Raw genomic sequence first — 17437 nt, 5'->3', positions numbered from 1 at the left:
CAAAACCCACTCGACAAAGATTTTCCAAGTTGGTCAAACCTGCCAACCTACTCTGCCAAGCAAAACCCGCTTGACAAAGATTTTTCAAGTTGTTCAAACCTGCCAACCTACTTTGTTCGACAAAGATTTTCAAAATCGGTCAAACCTGCCAATCTACTTCACCAAGCAAAACCCACTCGATAAAGATTTTTTAAGTTGATCAAACCTGCCAACCTACTTTGCTCGACAAAGATTTTCAAAATTGGTCAAACCTGCCAATCCACTTCACCAAGCAAAACCCACTTGACAAAGATTTTTCAAGTTGGTCAAACCTGCCAACCTCCTTTGTTCAACAAAGATTTTCAAAATTGGTCAAACTTGCCAATCTATTTCACCGAGCAAAACCCGCTTGATAAAGATTTTTTAAGTTGGTCAAACCTACCAACCTACTTTGTTCAACAAAGATTTTCAAAATTGGTCAAACCTGCCAATCTACTTGACCAAGCAAAACCCGCTCGATAAAGATTTTTCAAGTTGGTCAAACTTGCCAACCTACTTTGTTCGACAAAGATTTTTAAAATTGGTCAAACCTGCCAATCTACTTCACCAAGCAAAACCCACTCGATAAAGATTTTCAAAATTGGTCAAACCTGCCAATCTACTTCACCGAGCAAAACTCACGCAATAAAGATTTTTCCAGTTGGTCAAACCTGCCAACCTACTTTGTTTGACAAAGATTTTCAAAATTGGTCAAATCTACCAATCTACTTCACCGAGCAAAACCCACTCGATAAAGATTTTTCAAGTTGGTCAAACTTGCCAACTTATCTCTTGCCCAAACCAATTTGGCAAAGAGATAAAATTTGTAACCAAAGGGTAGCGTAATTCATATTGCCCCTATGATCCATAAAGCGCGAACTCCATCTCAGCATATTTGACCCAAAATAATAGTCTTCATCCATGTTTGGTATAAAAACTCATATTTTTCAGATAATAAAAATCTGATATAATTATTTGATCTTCCATGTATTCGTGGTTGGAATAATAATGCATAAACTCCGTGCTCCATAGATAATCAAAATTTAGCACAATAAAACATCTTCATCCGCAGAGTAATAATGCATAAAATCCGTACTCCACAAATAATAGAAATTCAATATAATATCTTGGCTAGGAAGCCACTGTCTTTTTGCAATGACTTATTTTTTGATTTATTTAACCATATCGTAACTCATTTATTTCTTTTTCCTCCGTTGAGTTGTGTCAATCCTCTTATGTGTACGATTAACTTTACACCGTGCCCAGAAGCAACTCTAGAAAACAAAAATGAGTGTGTACGGACAAAATCTTGAAACTGGTTGCATGTGACTTTGCTAATGTTGCTTTTCGGCATATCCGCATACACACATTATACTTCTATATATATTGAAATAGCAAATCTTTGATAGAGCCTTATGAATGATGACCATTATAAAAAGTAGTGGCTTAAATCCTTGTAGATAAAGCATAGAACACTGCATTTGTTTTGTTGTTGATGAACTCCAACGTAAAAGTATGTAATTGGTCAAAAACAACCAATATCATGAACAAAGCCCTCCAAGAAAGTTTATTGTGGTTTATTAATTATCTTTGTTAAATTTCATCATTTCCCACAGACGACGCCAATTGTACGGACATGAAAAAATACTGTATTTAATGGTAAAGAAATCCAATGAAGAAGATGATCAGCACTACCACACGATCGTTATCTAAAAGACAAAATACCCCCAGCAATAGCCGGGGGCCCTTCGACGCCCAAGGCAGTCCTTAAATATTATCAAAATATTATGGACTAATTCATAGAAAGAAATTGCGTACCTCAACCTATGAGGGTGTTTCCTATTTATAATATCCAGTGACTTACTTACCAAGTAGTTTGAATCTTCTAGAAGTTGTATCCCAAACAATCTCCGGTTGTGAAGGACTTCTATATTAATAAGATTTCATATCCTGATGAGTTTTGCATAACATAAAACACAAATGCAGTGTTTGGTAAGAATTTGATAACTGTCATACACATGATAATTTATAAATACGCCATGTGAAAATGTCGGGACCCACATAATTCCTGTAGTTATTTTTATTCCCTGTCATCTACCAAACTTGTGGTTGCGAAAGATAAAAAGTAAATTTTTGTTTTTCATTCAGTGACTAAATAATTTTAGTAGCCAAAAGTAATTATACAGCAACTAAAATTTTTTTGTCACTAAAAATAATTTGTTAGCTACCAAACTTTTGGTTGCCAAAGATAAAAAGTAAATTTTTGTTTTTCATTTGGCGACTAAATAACTTTAGTAGCCAAAAGTAACTATACAGCGACTAAAATTTTTTTTTGTCGCCAATTGTGGGATATTTAGCGACCAAAAATTTTTTTAGTCTCAGATTGTGGCATTTTTAGCAACTAAATTTTTTTTGGACGCCAATAATCAATATACCCCAACTAAAAAAAATTAGTAGCTAAATCTTGTACTTTTGCTGACTAATATAATTTTTGGTCGCCAATTCCACGACTTTTGGCGCCAAAAGTGTAATTTCCTGTAGTGCTTGCATATATGCATAATAAGATGTTGGCTTCCATTGTGCAATATTGGCTTTGATATGGAGATTTTAAGTTGCAATATTGTTGTTTATTGGCTTTTGGGCTCAACATTGATGAAAATGATAGTCAACAAAGACCCCAACTCATGGAGCTCTTAAAGAACACTCATATCTTTTATCATTCAACCACATGAGGTTATTTTAACAATACAAATATTGAATTTATTCATTAATTTTTCCTTCGAAAATCAGAAGTGTTAGAACAGCGAGAAGAACCAACCAAAACTAAGCACCCATCCATAAAATTACTATGGTGAGAACCAAGCTTGAAAATGAAATACCAAGTTGCCATTTTTGTTGCAATGTGTAGGAAGAGCGAAGGATGACATTGTCAATCACAGGGCCACAAAACACATTATCACTTGTTTGGCTCTCATTATAGCTTACAAAATTGATTGAAGTTGTGCTCGAGTCTGCCATAAACATGATAAACTGCTTTTGTGCTGAGCTAGTGCCATTGTTTCGCATTGTAAAATTTTCCATAAACGTTCCTATTTGAGCATACACTATTAAATCGCCCACACAGAAGTCAATAGCATCGCCTACCATGAACTCCAAGTTGTGTGTTGAACCCTTTGTGAGGGTTGGGATAATAAAGATTCCTGATGGAGCCCCCCTAGAAACTAGCTCTATTGTCACTTTTCCTTTTGGCACTGATTAGTGTTTAGAGTCTACGTACTTTAACAGTTCCTATAATAGACCACTATTGCAATGGAGATAGCAGTGAATTTGGCTCTTCATGCAGTAGAATCCCCTCGGATGAATTACTTAGAAATGCTAGGCCCACTTCAAACCCACCATTCACCAGCATGTTGTCTGCAAAATATGTATTGGAAGGTTTAGCAATGACTAAATATCAAGTTGACTGTGTTTAGATTTTGACATTTTTTAAATCAAGTGTAGACTATGTATAAAAATCTTCAGACCTAGAACTATCCCTATCTATGATTTAAAATGCCTGACAGTGTTTGAGACAACTTTTTCTCCAAATTTTAATTTTGAGCTGTCAATTTAAAAATTATAAGAACCAATTGGAGGGCAATGCTTGGGTTGGGAGTTCAAAACCAGGTGTTACTGGTATCATAAATGTAACACCCGCATCCTTTAATCCATTGAAGTGTGTATTTAATTCCCTTATTTTTATTTTTGGGAGTATTTGTGGTTGTTGAATGTTGGTTTTGGAGGATTATAATCCGATTTAAAATTGTTGGGATTGTTTGTTCACGCTTTCTTACATTGAAAAGTTCTTTGGAAACTTGGAAAAATTGTTCTAGGGTCGACACTTGCCTTTCTGGGGGTCGACACCACCTTGTTGCCTTGTTCTTGTAGACACCTCATTTTTGACCGACCTTAAGACTCAGACGTCACTGATTGAGCACTTGGTGATGTTTCATAATGTGCTCGTTCAGAAGTTTCAGAGTTGCGGCCGTGAGCCCTGCCTCTGGACTTCCGAACCCTTTTTTGTGCTTTGCCTCGGTTTGCGAACCAGGCTCAGTTTTCTTTGTTTCTTTTCCTGAGGGGAGGGAGAGGTCCCGTAGACCATCTCTCAGTGGCCGTGGGCTACATTTGGTGGCCGTAGGCCATTTTGCCCATTTCGGAGTTCGGTTCCCGGTTTTCGGAGCTGTCAGGCCGTGTGCCTCGGTTCGGGACCGCTTAACCATCTCCGTTTGTTCTGATTTTTGGCATACTTCCTCTCTACTCCATTTTGAGGGACACTGGGGTCTAAGAGACCCACTCCGTGGTCGAATGCCACTTTCGGTGCTTAACAGCCCATTTTCGGGACCCCGAACTGCGCGTTTTGGCCCCCGAACATTCGTTTTGCAACGGTTTTCGTTCATTTTTGGCAGGTACCTCTGTTTTATCACTGGGAAGGCCGTAGAAGGGTGGGAGGCCAGTAATTGTTGCAGCAACCAGTTATATATCCTCCGACGCCCTCCGATGCCCGTTTTTCACACTTCCGGGCTAATGTTGAACACCTTGGGGCCACTTTCTTGAACTTTGAACCACATACTTGTGATGTACACACATGGGAGGACCCTAAAAGTTGGTGGTCGGCCACTAATGTTGCTTGACCCTTTTGAACCCCTCCTTCCGGGCTAATGTTGAACACCTTGGGGCCATTTTCTTGAACTTTGAACCACATATTTGTGATGTACATACATGGGAGGACCCTAAAAGTTGGTGGCCGGCCACTAATGTTGCTTGACCCTTTTGAACCCCTCATTCCGAGCCAATGTTGAACACCCTCGAGCCACTTTCTTGGACTTTTAACCACAGGGTTGTGTTGAGGGCACATGGGAGGACACTATTATGTGGTGGCCGGCCACTAAACCAACTTGACCCTTTTGACCCCTAGCCGGCCGGCTAGGGGGTGTGGCCGGCCGGCCACCTGCAACAAAAATACCTGGCCGGCCATGATCCTCACACTGTTCACTTTACAGCTGTATGGCTTTATCCCCCAGAAAATATCTATATCCGGGGGATATTTTGTGGGGGAAAGCTTGCCTCATTTTCCCCCACCTTTTGCCCCTCTTTTTGGTCCATATAACCAAAGGCCAACACTTGTATTAGGGGTTAGAGAAATTGCCTTCAAGCATATACATTCAAACCTCCCTCTATCTCTCTCATTTTCCTCAAAAACATCCAAGTTCTATACTTCATTCCTTCATCACCACCAAGCACCACCACCACCACTCCATTTCCAGCAACAAGGAGGGCTTCTCAAAGGCTAAAGGTGCTGCAACTTGGTCCAAGAAGCAACCAAAGATTGGTCTACAAGGGTGAGTTGCTATTTCACCCTTTTTGGGCTTATTTTTGCAACTTTTCTTAACCATATATGCTTTTTGCTTTGAGCTCCGGCCATAACTGAAAGTGGCCTTGTTTTGATCTCATTTTCACTTTTTCTTAAGGGCTCAACCCTGTTTGAGCCCCCCATATTGCACTTGCTTCAATACCCTTCTTAAATACCGTTTTCTTGCATGATTTTTTTAGCTTGTGTGTGATCTGTTTCGGAGCATGATGTAAACTGTAAATAGGCTTATTTTGAGCCCCTCTTCAACATTGAAGAAGGGATCAACACTGTTTGGGACCTCCATGCTATACTTGCCTTTATACTCCCTTTTTGGTCCCATTTTTGCATGCTTTGGCAGCCTATTGTGCTTTGGTTTTTGGCCATTTTACAGCACTGAAAATAGTCTCATTTTGGTCCATTCTTCATGTTTCATTTAGGGCCTTTCATGGTTTGGGACCTCCATATGCCACTTCATGTTATATCTCTCTTATGGTCCCCATTCTTGCATGTTTTGTTAGCCTATTGTTCTTTGGTTTTTGGCCATTTTACATCCATGAAAATAGTCTCATTTTGGTCCATTATTCATATTTCATTTAGGGCCTTTCATGGTTTGGGACCTCCATAGGCCACTTCATGTTATATCTCTCTTTTGGTCCCCATTCTTGCATGTTTTGTTAGCCTATCATGCTTTTGTTTTTGGCCATTTTACAGTTCTGAAAATAGTCTTATTTTGGCCCATTATTCATGTTTCATTAAGGGTCTTTGGCCGTTTGTGGAATATTTTGTATACTTTGTGTTATAGCCTCTTTTGAGCCTCATTTTGCATTGCATTTCTAGCATGTTTTTATACTGTTTTGGCCATTTTACAGTTCTGTAAATAGTCATATTTTTGGTCCCTCTTAAATGTTGTAGAAGGGAATTTTTCAGTTTGGGCTTTGCATATGCCACTTGCCTCTTTGGCCACCTTTTGGCCCTTTTTCTTGCATGGGAGTGCAGCCATACCTGTGTTTGTTTTTGGGGTTTTTACAGTTCTGGAAAACATCATATTTTGGGCCCCTCTTCAACTTTGTTGAAGGGCCCTAACCTGTTTGAGGACAGCAGCTGTGAGTTGCTTCATAATCTCATGTTTAGGGCCATTTTTGCATGCCATTGTTGCCCTATCTTTGCTTGCTGTTTGGCTATGTTTTGAACTGGAAAAATGCTTATCTTGGGATTGCCTTGCTTCTGTATTTTCATTGCATGTCCATATTGTGCATGTTTGGTATAGCTATAGGCCATTTCGGATGCCAAAATTCATATTTCGGGAGAGATTCCATGCATCGGGTGTGTTTTCGCCTCATTTCGGGACTGTTTTCCCCCACATTTCATTGCTGAAAATCCATTAACATATTTGCATGTCATTTTCCATGCATTTGCATTGCGTATGCCATTGCCTCGGTTTGCGTGCCCGTGTGCACGCATTTCGAGGCACTTCATTTTCATCTATCGGCCTCTTATGTGAGTGTGGCTGAGGCTCTCTCATGTTAGTATAAGTCCATGTTGCATTCTATATGTCATTTTTCATGCATTTGCATTGCGCGGGCATTGCCTCGGTTTGCGTGCCCGTGTGCACGCATTTCGAGGCACTTCATTTTCATCCACCGGCCTCTCATGTGAGTGTGGCTGAGGCTCTCTCATATTAGTATAAGTCCATGTTGCATTCTATATGCCATTTTTGCCATATTGCATTGCGTATGTCATTTTCTCGATTTGCGTGCCCGTGTGCACGCATTTCGAGGCATCTCATTTTTACAGCATAGTGCATACTAGGTTGTATCTTAGATCGCATTCCGTCATTTTCTCAGTTTGCGTGCCTGTGTGCACGCATTTCGAGGCATCTCATTTTCATAGCATTGTGTATGTTAGGATTGTATCTTAGTTGCATTCATGCATATCATGCATATTGCATCATGTTCGGGATAGGAGTTAGCCCGGGAACAGGAAACGAGGTACGTTTCGTACTCCGAGTGACGGAATGTATCTCAATTCCCCAGTCACCGACACTCCGGATCACCCATGATGGAGTTAGGTCTTGTTGTGATTTCACATGCATTCATTATATATTGAGTTGCACATTTCGACTCCTCTGCCATCATGCATCGATATGCGTGATTGGTGGCACGAGGATCGAGGCATGCATATATCTGTGAAAATACATTGCTATGTCCCTTTCCTGCTCTCTGTTGCAGCAAAATGAAGAATCAACAACTTTTCGGAGTCTGGCACGCTTTCCAAGAATAACTGCTAAACAGAGGCTAATTGGGGCATCCCGGTGGATTTCCGCGCGAGGCAGCCCAAACATACATCATTCATCAGAAGCAAGGCAGTCCCTGGCTTGCACGCCAGTTTTACAGCTTTCTTAGTTAATTTGATTAATTAACTAGGAATTTGTATATTATTTGGACTGTATATTATTTGGACTGTAATATTCTTTTATTCGGGACTGTATTATTTATTTGGACCCTCTGTGCGGGGGCACAACTGTAATAAGTGTGGGTGAGTGTGATGTATGTTTTCCAACCCCACGTCTTTCTTCCCTTTTATTTACCAGCTTATGATGGTTAGATTAGGGCATGTTTTAATTAGCATACAGTATGACAGCATGTTTGCATCATTCATCTGTTTTGCATGCACCGGGCTCGGCGCATCATACTAACTGCATTGTATTTTCAATTCCAAATTGGATACATGTTAGCTGTAGCATTCCATATGCCATGTTTAGAATAGCCGAGCCTGTGTAGACGTCCCCGAACGCCCCGGGAGGGTTAGTCCCGTTCTGTTCATTTGGGGTCACTACAGCTCGGACTCTTAAATGTCACGGTTCCTAATCTGAACCAAAGAGTCCAAATCCGGCAAATCGTTTTGAGAAACTGATTTTTTTGAAAAAGTAGTGCCAAATATGGACTGCTTTGCCAGATACAGAGTCGCCACCTAAATATTTTATTTTGGGAAATTTAGGAAACCCTGACTCGGTGCCAAGAGGCCACGTGTCCGTCATTACCAAAGTTGCCTCGGCTCGGGAACTTGGGTACGATTGGGGAAGGTCACTTCGTGAGCACCCCCGCTCGCCCGGTCATAGTCCGGCCTCTACTAACCATGATATCTAGTTTTGAAAACATTGCGAGTTCTTATTCCGGTTTATTAGCCTAGGTTACTATGTGATGCGCACAGCATACAAATATAGACCGGGTCGCCTGAATTGGAACGAAACATTTCATGTTTGTTTTTGAAAATGGTTTGCTACCCGCAAGTAGGCTTGAAACATTTGATGATTTATTCTAATTCAGATAACCCAACCTTCACCCACAGGCATTCAGGCAGATATATCACATAAGCATATTGCCTCATGGTAAGCATGCTATCATGGCAGTCACTCACACGCATGTAAGGATGCTAAAGCATAAAACTCACCGAGTACTCCAAGCCAAAATAGAAACTACATTAGAAATCATGCATGATCCTAAGTATACAGAAATGCCTAATGCAACACATGCAAAATGCAACTATAGCAGGCTCGGCTATTCTAAGATGGCATATGGAATGTTACAACTTATCATGTATTCAACTTTGAAATTGAAAATACAATGCAGTTAGTATGATGCGCCGAGCCCGGTGCATGCAATACAGATGAATGAATGCAAACATGCTGTCATACTGTATGCTAATTGAAACATGCCCTAATCTAACCATCATAAGCGGATAAATAAAAGGGAGAAAGACGTGGGGTTGGAAGACATACAACACACTCACGCACACTTATTACAGTTGTGCCCTCGCGCAGAGGGTCCGAATAAATATACAGTCCAAATATTACAGTCCCGAATAAAAGAATATTACAGTCCAAAATATTACAAAATTCTAATTAATTAATGAATTAACTAAGAAAGCAAATAAAACTGGCGTGCAAGCCAGGGAATGCCTTGCTTCTGATGGATGATGCATGTCCGGGTTGTCTTGCGCGGAAATCCACCGGAATGCCCAATTAGCCTCTTTTTACATCTGTTCTTGAAATGCGTGCCAAGCCCCAAAAATTTATTGATTCTTCATTTTGCTGCAACAGAGAGCAGGAAAGGGGCATAGCAATGTATTTGCACAGATATATGCATGTCTCGAACCTCGTGCCACCAATCACGCATACCGAGGCATGATGGCCGAGTAGTCGAAATGCACAACTCAATATAGGATGAATGCACATGAAACTACTGCTAAAACCTAACTCCATCATGGATAATCCGGAGTGTCGGTGACTGGGGAATTGAGACACATTCCGTCACTCGGAGTACGAAATGCACCTCGTTTCCCGTGCCCGGGCTAACTCCTATTCCGAACACGATGCAATATGCATGATATGCATGAAATGCAACTAAGATACAATCCTAACATACACAATGCTATGGAATGACATGCCTCGAAATGCGTGCACACGGGCACGCAAACCGAGAAAATGACAAAATGCGATTTAAGATAAAACCTAGTATGCACTATGCTATGAAAATGATATGCCTCGAAATGCGTGCACACGGGCACGCAAACCGAGAAAATGCATGAATGCAATGCAATGAAAATGAGATGCCTCGAAATGCATGCACACGGGCACGCAAACTGAGGCGATGGCATACGCAATGAAAATGAGGTGCCTCGAAATTCGTGCACACGAGCACGCAAACCGAGGCAATGGCAGAATGCTATGAGAATAAGGTGCCTCGAAATGCGTGCACACGGGCACGCAAACTGAGGCGATGGCAGAATATGATGAAAATGAGGTGCCTCGAAATGCGTGCACACGGGCACGCAAACTGAGGCGATGGCATACGCAATGAAAATGAGGTGCCTCGAAATGCGTGCACACGGGCACGCAAACCGAGGCAATGGCAGAATGCTATGAAAATAAGGTGCCTCGAAATGCGTGCACACGGGCACGCAAACCGAGGCAATGGAAATGAGGTACCTCGAAATGCGTGCACACGGGCACGCAAACCGAGGCGATGGCAGAATGCTATGTAATGACATGAAAACATGATATGGGCTTATACCAACATGAGTGAGCCTCAGCCACACTCACATAGGATGCCGGCGGATAAAAAAAGGAGTGCCTCGAAATGCGTGCACACGGGCACGCAAACCGAGGCAATGATAGAATGTGATGTAATGACATAAAAACATGATATGGGCTTATACCAACATGAGTGAGCCTCAGCCACACTCACATAGGATGCCAGCGGATAAAAATGAAGTGCCTTGAAATGCGTGCACACGGGCACGCAAGCCGAGGCAATGGCAAAATGTGATGCAATGACATGAAAACATGATATGAGCTTATACCAACATGAGTGAGCCTCAGCCACACTCACATAGGATGCCGGCGGATAAAAATGAAGTGCCTCGAAATGCGTGCACACGGGCACGCAAACCGAGGCAATGGCAAAATGTGATGCAATGACATGAAAACATGATATGGGCTTATACCAACATGAGTGAGCCTTAGCCACACTCACATAGGATGCCGGCGGATAAAAATGAAGTGCCTCGAAATGCGTGCACACGGGCACGCAAACCGAGGCAATGGCAAAATGTGATGTGATATGGAAAAAATGATTTGCAAGCATGCTAATGGAATTTCAGCACTAAAATATGGGGAAAACAGTCCCGAAATGAGGCGAAATGACATGAAATGCATGGAATTGTCCCGAAATGCGAATTTAGGCACCCGAAATGGCCTATAGCTATGCCAAACATGCACAACATGGACATGCAATGCAAAGACAGAAGCTAGACAGTCCCAAAAGATGCACTTTCACAGTTATAAACATGGCCAAAAAGCAAACATAGGTATGGCAAAAATGGCATGCAAGAAAAGGGGCCAAAAGAGGGGTAATGAAGCAAGTGATATAAGAAAAACCAAAACTGAAACATTTCCTTCTACAACATTGAAGAGGGACAAAAAATATGAATATTTACAGTATATGGAAGCCTCAAAATCAGTATACAAACATGCTAAAAAATGAGCACAAGATTGAAGCTCAAAAGGTGCTATAACATGAAGTATACAAAATAATCACCAAACAGCTGAAGACCCTTAATAAAACATGTAGAATGAGCCAAAATAGGACTATTTCCAGAACTGTAAAATGGCCAAAAACAAAAGCATGGTAGGCTAACTAAACATGCAAAAATGGGGAATAAAAGAGAGATATAACATGAAGTGACCTATGGAGGCCCCAAACCATGAAAGGACCTAAATGAAACATGAAGAATGGACCAAAATAAGAACTTTTTCAGAACTATAAAATGGCCAAAAACAAAAGTATGATAGGCTGCCATTGCATGCAAGAATGGGGAAGAAAAGAGGAGTATAAAGGTAGGTATAACATGGAAGTCCCAAATGGTGTTGAGCCCTTCTTCAATATTGAAGAGGGGCTCAAAATAAGCCTAATATCAGTTTAAAACATGCTCAAAAACAGATTACTCATGGGTCGAAAATAGCATGCAAAATGATGACATATAAGAGGATCAATGAAGCAAGTGTATCATGGAGGGCTCAAACAGGGTTGAGCCCTTAATGAAAAGTGAAGATGAGCTCAAAAGAGGGCCCTTTTCAGTTAGGGCCGGAGCTTGAAACAAAAATCATAGGGGGCTTACCAATGGATCAAGAAAAAGGGTCAAAGTGAAGAAAAGTTACTCACCCTTGAAGACTAAGACTTTGGTTGCTTCTTGGATCAATTTGCAGTTTCTTTGGCCTTTGAGAAACCTTCCTTGTTGCTGGAAATGAGGTGGTAGTGGTAGAGCTTGGTGGTGTAGAAGGAATGGAGCTTAGGGACTTAGGGTTTTTTAAGAAAAAGAGAGGGATAAAGATGGAGTTGTGTATGGATGCTTGAAGGTGAAGTTTTCTAACCCCAACAAAGGATATATCTTGCTTGCTATATAGGCCAAAAAGGGGGTGTAAAGGTGGGGGAAAAGGAGAGTAACTTTCCCCCACAAAATATCCCCCGGATAAAGATCTTTTCTGGGGGATAAAGCCTCACAGCTGTAAAGGGAACCGTGCAAGGAGCCCGGCCGGCTTGGTACTTTTGCTGCAGGTGGCCGGCCGGCCACACCCCCTAGCCGGCCGGCTAGGGGTCAAAAAGGTCAATCAGATTTTCTGGCCGGCCACCAACTGGTGGGGTCCTCCTACCTGTGTACAACACAACCCTGTGGTTAAAAGTCCAAGAAAGTGGGTCCAAGGGGTTCAACATTAGCCCGGAAGGAGGGGGTCAAAAGGGTCAAGTTGAATTAATGGCCGGCCATGAACTTTTAGGGTCCTCTCAGGTGTGTACATCACAAATATGTGGTTCAAAGTTCAAGAAAAAGGGTCCAAGGGGTTCAACATTAGCCTGGAAGGAGGGGGTCAAAAGGGTCAAGTTGAATTAATGGCCGGCTATGAACTTTTAGGGTCCTCTCATGTGTGTACATCACAAATATGTGGTTCAAAGTTCAAGAAAAAGGGTCCAAGGGGTTCAACATTAGCCCGGAAGTGCGAAAAACGGGCGCCGGAGGGCGTCGGAGGATGTATAACTGGTTGCTGCAACAATTGCTGGCCTCCCACCCTTCAGTGACCTCCCCGGTGATAAAACAGAGGTACCTGCCAAAAAATAACGAAAACCGTTGCAAAACGAATGCTCGGGGACCAAAACGCGCAGTTCGGGGTCCCGAAAATGGGCTGTTAAGCACCGAAAGTGGCATTCGGCCACGAAGTGGGCTTCTCAGCCCCCAGTGTCCCTCAAAAGGGAGCAAATAGGAAGTATGCCAAAAATCAGAACAAACGGAGATGGTTAAGCGGTCCCGAACCGAGGCACACGGCCTAACGGCTCCGAAAACCGGAAACCGGACTCCGAAATGGGAAAAATGGCCTACGGCCACCAAATGTAGCCTATGGACATTGAGAGATGGTCTACTGGACCTCTCCCTCCCTTCAGGAAAAGAAACAGAGAAAACCGAGTCTGGTTCGCAAACCGAGACAAGGCACAGAAGAGGGTTCGGAAGTCCGGAGGCAGGGCTCACGGCCGCAACTCTGAAACTTCTGAACGAGCACATTATGCAACATCACCAAGCGCTCAATCGGTGACGTCTGAGTCTTAAGGTCGGTCAAAAATGGGGTGTCTACAGTTGCCCCTCTTTGACAGAACTCGGAAGTCACAAGTGACGGGAGTGAATGTCAAAGCCCAGAGACGACCCATTTTTGACAAGGCCGAAGACTTAGACAAACAGGCAAGATAAACAAAGATGTGCCCGCAGGCAGGGGGCAAAATGCAAATGATATGCAGAAAGCCGAAGGTAACCCAATGATCATGCAAATGCAGCAAGCTGTAATGAAGCAAGTATTCGCAAATAGATGCAACAGTTTTAAGCAAGAATGCAAAGCAACAACTACATTTCATGCAGTTAAGAATGCGGAGGATTATTCAATCCCCGCCACGTCTCACACGGAGAAGATACGATACCTGCGCGATTCGTCTGGTCGCATCAGCCTCAATTGAACCGTACATACAATATCGTGCCTGCAAAAGAGAGAAATTGCAACAAGTACAATATGCTACCAACATATATTTAATGTGATTCCGAAGGTTCGACACACGCAGTGCTGGCATGTGAATGCATCGCAATGCAAGAGTGGAACATGCGTGACGACGTATGCTCAAACATAAAGGTATGCCAATATCAAGAAATGTGCATGTTAATGCAGGTATGCTCATGAGAATGCAAGATAATGTGACACGAGCATGAATCAGGGTGTTCATTTGTCATGAAACAATGAGTACGGAAACGCGTGTTTCGGCGAAGGTAACTCAATCGCGGCCTCCGATCCACCTCCCTAAAAGGTTACAACTCATTCAAAAAGGATACACTTTGATTTCGATGAATGATGATGAGACATATGTCAGAACTTGAAGCTGAAGTCCCGGCGGAGCTATTTCGCGACCGGAAGTGTACTTTTCTTGAACTTTTTCAGGTCCCGGGAACTCCGATCTTCCTCAAAATTTGCAGAGAGCTAGGTGGGCATGTGAGGGACATGGCCGGCCGTTCATCTTCCCAAGGGGAGGTGGCCAACCGGTTTCCCATAAAGCTAATGGCTGGCCGGCCAGTTATCCAAAAAGCAGATAGCTGGCCGGCTAGAAAATGGGGCCAGCCGGCCATGTGCCCAGATCCGGGGGTATTTTGGTATTTTCACCTCCTTCCTTCATGCTTCTTCAATCAAGACTTGGGGCCTATATAAGGCAGCCGAGACTTTCCCCTTTCTTGCCTCCTATTCCACCTTCCTCTCCAGATCTGAGTTTTATGCGCGTTTTCTAACGCCCTGTGTAAATTGTTTTCGCAAAAACATTCAGTTTCAAGCACTTTGGAGCAATTAAATTTCAGTTTCGGAGCTTCTTTTCGCACTTTCGCCACTTGAGGTAAGTTTGCCATAATATTTGGAAGATTTTCTCGGGAGTTGACTTTTGTTGACTTTTTATTTCCCGAGAGTTGACTTTTGTTGACTTTTTCCAATTTCGGCTCATTTTGCTCATTTTTGCTCCCTTTTGCAGATCTTTTGAAAATGGCGGGTAATTCTCCCCACGGCGGAGGTTTTCCAGGTGCCGGCGATGATTTCGATCCCATGACTCTACCCCCGAGGACCCGACCTTTTATTCCCGGGAGGTACCGTCCGCCAGCACATGTCCTCCCTCGTGCTGTCTTCCGTCACTTCACTAGCTTTGACGAGCGAGCACCCGTGGATCTGCTTCTCCGAGAGCCGGAGCATCACCTCTCTCATGAGGCCCGAGAGGTATTTACTTCATTTTCTGTATTTTTCCCAGATTTCGCACCTTTGCCATGCTTGAACACGCAGTTTAGCTTATGACATAGTACTTTGCTTGCATCTTGAACATGTAATTTCAACATTCGAATTTCTGAACACTCGGCTCATTAATTAATTGCGAACACACAGCCCACATTAGAACACACGGCTCATTAATTAATTGCGAACACACAGCCCACATTAGAACACACGGCTCAAACACTGATTTGTCGAACACAAAGCCCGAATTCGAAAGTGAACACACAGCCCACACTTTAAATTTTCTGAACACGTAGCCCAGATTAGATAGTGAACACGCAGCCCACACTAGTTGAAATTTGAACACGCAGCCCAAACTTTAAATTTTCGGAACACGCAGCCCAGATAGATAGTGAACACGCAGCCCACAATTTAACTGAAAGTTGAACACGCAGCCCAAACTTCAAATTTTCTGAACACGCAGCCCAGATAGATAGTGAACACGCAGCCCACAATTTAACTGAAAGTTGAACAGGCAGCCCAAACTTCAAATTTTCTGAACACGCAGCCCAGATTAATAGTGAACACGCAGCCCACAATTTAACTGAAAGTTGAACACGCAGCCCAAACTTCAAATTTTCTGAACACGCAGCCCAGATAGATAGTGAACACGCAGCCCACAATTTAACTGAAAGTTGAACACGCAGCCCAAACTTCAAATTTTTTGAACACGCAGCCCAGATAGATAGTGAACACGCAGCCCACAATTTAACTGAAAGTTGAACACCCAGCCCAAACTTCAAATTTTCTGAACACGCAGCCCAGATAGATAGTGAACACGCAGCCCACAATTTAACTGAAAGTTGAACACGCAGCCCAAACTTCAAATTTTCTGAACACGCAGCCCAGATAGATAGTGAACACGCAGCCCACAATTTAACTGAAAGTTGAACACGCAGCCCAAACTTCAAATTTTCTGAACACGCAGCCCAGATAGATAGTGAACACGCAGCCCACAATTTTACTGAAAGTTCAACACGCAGCCCAAACTTCAAATTTTCTGAACACGCAGCCCAGATAGATAGTGAACACGCAGCCCACAATTTAACTGAAAGTTGAACACGCAGCCCAAACTTCAAATTTTCTGAACACGCAGCCCAGATAGATAGTGAACACGCAGCCCACAATTTTACTGAAAGTTCAACACGCAGCCCAAACTTCAAATTTTCTGAACACGCAGCCCAGATAGATAGTGAACACGCAGCCCACAATTTTACTGAAAGTTGAACACGCAGCCCAAACTTCAAGTTTTCTGAACACGCAGCCCAGATTAATAGTGAACACGCAGCCCACAATTTTACTGAAAGTTGAACACGCAGCCCAAACTTCAAATTTTCTGAACACGCAGCCCAGATAGATAGTGAACACGCAGCCCACAATTTTACTGAAAGTTGAACACGCAGCCCAAACTTCAAATTTTCTGAACACGCAGCCCAGATAGATAGTGAACACGCAGCCCACAATTTTACTGAAAGTTGAACACGCAGCCCAAACTTCAAATTTTCTGAACACGCAGCCCAGATAGATAGTGAACACGCAGCCCACAATTTTACTGAAAGTTGAACACGCAGCCCAAACTTCAAGTTTTCTGAACACGCAGCCCAGATTAATAGTGAACACGCAGCCCACAATTTTACTGAAAGTTGAACACGCAGCCCACAATTTTACTGAAAGTTGAACACGCAGCCCAAACTTCAAATTTTCTGAACACGCAGCCCAGATAGATAGTGAACACGCAGCCCACAATTTAACTGAAAGTTGAACACGCAGCCCAAACTTCAAATTTTCTGAACACGCAGCCCAGATAGATAGTGAACACGCAGCCCACAATTTTACTGAAAGTTGAACACGCAGCCCAAACTTCAAATTTTCTGAACACGCAGCCCAGATAGATAGTGAACACGCAGCCCACAATTTTACTGAAAGTTGAACACGCAGCCCAAACTTTAAGTTTTCTGAACACGCAGCCCAGATTAATAGTGAACACGCAGCCCACAATTTTACTGAAAGTTGAACACGCAGCCCAAACTTCAAATTTTCTGAACACGCAGCCCAGATAGATAGTGAACACGCAGCCCACAATTTTACTGAAAGTTGAACACGCAGCCCAAACTTCAAATTTTCTGAACACGCAGCCCAGA

The sequence above is a fragment of the Camellia sinensis genome, chromosome 1 (assembly GCF_055761805.1).
Source record: "Camellia sinensis isolate YWXY chromosome 1, ASM5576180v1, whole genome shotgun sequence".
NCBI classification, from domain to species: Eukaryota; Viridiplantae; Streptophyta; class Magnoliopsida; order Ericales; family Theaceae; genus Camellia; species Camellia sinensis.
This window is presented reverse-complemented; position numbering follows the sequence as displayed.